This window comes from Penaeus monodon, chromosome 12, assembly GCF_015228065.2.
Source record: "Penaeus monodon isolate SGIC_2016 chromosome 12, NSTDA_Pmon_1, whole genome shotgun sequence".
In the NCBI taxonomy this organism is placed as follows: Eukaryota; Metazoa; Arthropoda; class Malacostraca; order Decapoda; family Penaeidae; genus Penaeus; species Penaeus monodon.
The window spans coordinates 32267144-32272143 of NC_051397.1; positions in this window are offsets into that span (position 1 = coordinate 32267144).

The window sequence follows — 5000 nt, forward strand, 5'->3', positions numbered from 1 at the left end:
TTCCAGGGGTGCACTTCATAAAAAAAAATAATGTTTCTATGTCATTTTCTTTTTTAGCTTGTTACTGCTATTTTACAACAGTAAAGTGCTTACGTAAATATAGGTTGTAGGACTCGGGAGTGGAGGGAACTATATTTTATTACCTGCTAAATGTAGGCCTACGTTGGAAGGCAGAAGTTTAAGACAATTCGCTACCCAGTTACATCATTCCGTTTAATCTAGTTGTCTGAAATATGTAACTTTGGACCCGAACAGTTCATTTTCATATTAACAAATATTAATTCCAAAACAATAAAAGCATCAGCTAATTAGTAAAATAAAATGTCTTGCCATGTACATCACAGGAGTTTCTAACAAGTAAAAAAATATATATATAAGTATAAGAAGCCCACAAACTTCCATTAAAAACAGCAAGAATGCATAACGTTAATGCTTATATTAGCGAGGAAATATGTCCCTGACATACTTAATGACTGCATAACTTTTGCTTGAGAGAAGACAAACGTTTCCGCTTATGATTTTTGTCATTTTCTTTCTCATTCTAATTCATGTAATGCCTTTTCAAGTAATGACTCTCTTTGTTTCTTTCTTTCTTTTTCCATTGTTTGTCACCATTACTAGTGTGCGGACGGGTGTGCACAAGTACATAAGGTTGCAATAAAGGAATTCCACGCGCAACCGAAATACTTTTTGGTTCTTCATTATTAGTTAAGTAACGTGGCCTGCACTGTTGTGCTCAGCTCGTTTTTTACTTTTTTGTCACTTATACCATTGTTGTTGTTGCTTCGTTGTTGTTATTGATATATATATATATATATATATATATATATATATATATATTATATATATATATATATATATATATATATTATATATATATATATATTATATATATATATATATATATATATTAATATATATAACACACACCGAGTGTGTGTGTGTGTTGTGTGTGTGTGTGTGTGTGTGTGTGTGTGTGTGTTGTTGTTGTGTGTGTGTGTGTGTGTGTGTCGTGTAATGTGTGTGTGTGTGTGTGTCTTGTAGTGTGTGTGTGTGTGTGTGTGTGTGTGTGTGTGTGTGTGTGTGTGTAGATTCGGTAGAAGACAGGAGTTAGTAGAAGTCCATATATTGTTGGTTGTTGCAAAGTGTTCAAGTTTCGTGTGTTGTTGGTTGTCTGACTGATCATCCCGGTAGAACCAGGCTGATGCTATAGTAAAACTGCGCGAATTAATCATATGGTTTACGGCATAGTTATCCAAGTTTCTGTTTTGAGTTTCTGACTTTATCCTGTAGGTTACAGCTTAGCATCTATAGCGTTATACTAAGGGCGTCGAAAACTAATAAATTTTAAAGAGTCGATCATTACGTTTTTGCTTTGTTGAGTTTTCGTGTCGGCATGTTTTATTAACAAGGGTATCAGTTGATTCAATAGCTTTATATAGTAATAAGCATTGATATAACTTAAATTAATTTTATATAGGAGTGGTGCTTGGTACAGGGTTTGTGTGTGTGTGTGTGTGTGTGTGTACATATATATTATTATATATATATATATATATATATATATATATATATATATATATATATATATATATATATATATATATATATATATATATATATATATATATATATATATATATATATTATTCTTTTTAACGGTAGGTTCATGTCTGAGCCGCCGTGGTCACAGCATGATACTTAATTGTAGTTTTCTGTTGTGATGTCTTGGAGTGAGTACGTGGTTGGGTCCCCAGTTCCTTTCCACGGAGAGTGCCGGTGGTACCTTTTTAGGTAATCATTCTCTCTATTTATCCGGGCTTGGGACCAGCACTTTTGACTTGGGCTGGCTTGGCCACCCAGTGGCTAGGTAGGCAATCAAGGTGAAGTTCCCTGCCCAAGGGAACAACGCGGCGATCGGCGAATCGAACCCTCGAATCCAGATTGCCGTCGTGACAGTGTTGAGTCCGACGCTCTAACCATTCGGCCACCGCGGCCTTGACGATCATATACATATATATATACATATATATATGTATATATATATGTATATGTGTGTGTGTGTGTGTGTGTGTGTGTGTGTGTGTGTGTGTGTGTGTGTGTGTGTGTGTGTGTGTGTGTGTGGTGTGTGTGTGTGTGTGTGTGTGTGTTTGTTGTGCGCGCGTGTGTGAGTGTGTGTGTTGTGTGCCGTAGTAATGTGTGTGTGTGTGTTTATATATATATATATATATATATATATATATTTTATGTATATATATATGTGTATAATATATTATTATAGTATATGTTGATATATATTATATATATTATTATTATATATATGCATGTGTATATATATTGTGTGATAAGTTTATATATATATATATATATATATATATATATATATATATATATATATATATATTAGCAACTACCATCCTCAGTAGTACAGGATACACGAAGAAGGAGAAAGCAACAACTACGCAATACTTAACCACGCAAACGAAAGTAGTCTAAACAACGGCCGGCGAGCGAGCGGAAGCAGACAGTGAGCGTAAATTGTACTTCGTTATATATATGCAAAATATTAAATGTTATTAACTATTCGTAAATGAAATGATGTATTGTAATATTTAATTGTGAGATCCCATGTGTTGTATTATAATTTGTGTGATGTGTGTGACAGTTCATTAATTATTCATATAGATATATTTTCTATATAGTATTATGTAGTATCCTGATATATATTTTTGTTATTTGTGTTGGATAATTATAGTATTATATAGTCTTATTTATATTATATATTATATATCTGTATTTATTTGCAACTACATCCGTAGTACATGATACAGAAGATGAGTAGCAAAATAGTATTTTTAAGCATAGAAGTAGGTGCACGAGGCGTGCGAGGGGGAGCATGATGTTGAGCGTGAAACCTTCGTCCGTTGTTGTTGTGTGTCGCACGATGTAAAGTGGTTTTAACTGTGGTTAGACGTAATTGAAATGCATTATTGAATCATTGTCAATTGGCAGGACTCCCCAGTTATTTTCGAAGTTAACGCAGATGCTGTTATTATCGGTTCAGTTAGGTGTTGTTCCATAGGCATTCCCCTCATGTGTCTTAGATGGTAGGCAAGCTGCAAAGTTGCTGGTAGGGTATGTGTGTGTACGAAGGAAGGTGGCTTGTACTGTGATGGTATTGTGTGATGACTGTGCTTGGTTGTACGGTTAAGTAGTAGGCCTAGAAATATCTATGCTGACACGTAGTATTGTAATGATGTTTATGTATGTATGTATGTATGTATGTATGTATGTATGTATGTATATGCATGTATGTATGTATGTACTATATGTTATGTATGTGTGTATGTATCTATGTTTATATGTATGTGTATGGTTAAATCATTCAGGGTACAGTGTGGCTAAACGGTCTGAATGTAAATAGCATGATATAATATTACAGACAGTGAATTACATGTTCCAGCATATTTTATCAAACACCACGTATTGGTTCCCGACAATGCGCTTTATACAAATAAAAGGACAGAAAGTGAACCGAAAGTGAGAAACGAAAATTTAATTAAACACACAAATGTTACTTTTCAAAGGCACAGCTGTAAACATCTTGCATTCTTAGAATACTGGCGAAGAAAAAGTCCCGGAGTGATCCAGGCTGGCTTCCCACTTTACGATGTGCAACAAAAGAATCTCTTGCTAATCTCTGTTCTTGCATTTTCTTATTTTTTCCTTGGTTACTTTTATGCTTCCCAACAATTTCACATTTTGCAGCCGCATTTTCACCATAAATATGAGTGGTCCTTCATTATCCTAAAACAAATAAAACAAAATCTCTTTCGGATTATTACATCTTGATAAGAAATATATTTATGTTTTTTTTCATGTATATATCTACATATGGGTGTGTATATGTGAATAATATATGTAAGTTAGACTAGCTAACTGAGTTCTGGAATCTGATTGCATATATATTGAATTCTGCATATGCTTGTTGTAATTGTGCATTCATGGCTGTACATCTGCATTAATCTTCCGATAATCAGAGATCTTATTCCTCAATATCTGATATACAATATCATATAAAGTATTCATATGAATATACATGAAATGACACATCTTACATTTTTCTTTATCTTTATCAGTCGCATGGCAGTGCGATTTTCTTACACTTTGCTTAAATGGTAATGAACTGATTGTAAACAAAATTACATGCTTTATAAATCTGTCGTGAAGTTTCCAACCCGAGAGCCCAATGGAGCGCCGGCGGTAGGAGATCCCCCCACCATGCCCACCCCAACCCCCGCGTGAGTGATCCCGGCGGCCGCCCTTCCTTCCTCACCGAGGGAGGAATGGCCCATAAACTGCAGGGAATTACCGGGCTCTTCCAGGTTTTGCAAAGAGGGAATTTTCCGGGGCGGCCTGCGAGTTCTCGCGATGCCCTCGGCCGCGGGCAGAGGCGCGGCACGGTTGGGGGCCGGGGGAGAGGGTGTGTATTCTTTGTCAGTACATATTTATTATTTGCATGTCTCAGTATTTATAACTAATTCACTGAACAAAGATAGACTATGGTACTGGAATAATTATACATTAATTTAATGTTACTTTATTCACAATTAATATCACATCAAAGAATATATTATTTAAACTCGTAGCCACCTAGGGAAGACGTGGAGACAAACTCCATGAAAGAAGACGTTCCGGACAGAAAGCATAAGGCTCGCTGTTTATAAATGAATATAAGATTCATGTGATCGAGTATTGTGTTTCACTGTAGTAGCATAAGGCTTCTCACAGACCAGGCAGCGCTGGCCACTTAGTGAGTATAAGACTCACGAAAATGGGGAACCGGTGGGAGGCTCGGATTTTTTTTAATATTAAGTCTTTTGTGTTTATTAGTATGAACATGTATAATATTTCTATGTATTAATATGTTTATTCTTTGATGTAAGTGTAAGTAATTAATAATTTGTTTTCTTATATATATATATTTTTTTTTTTTTTAT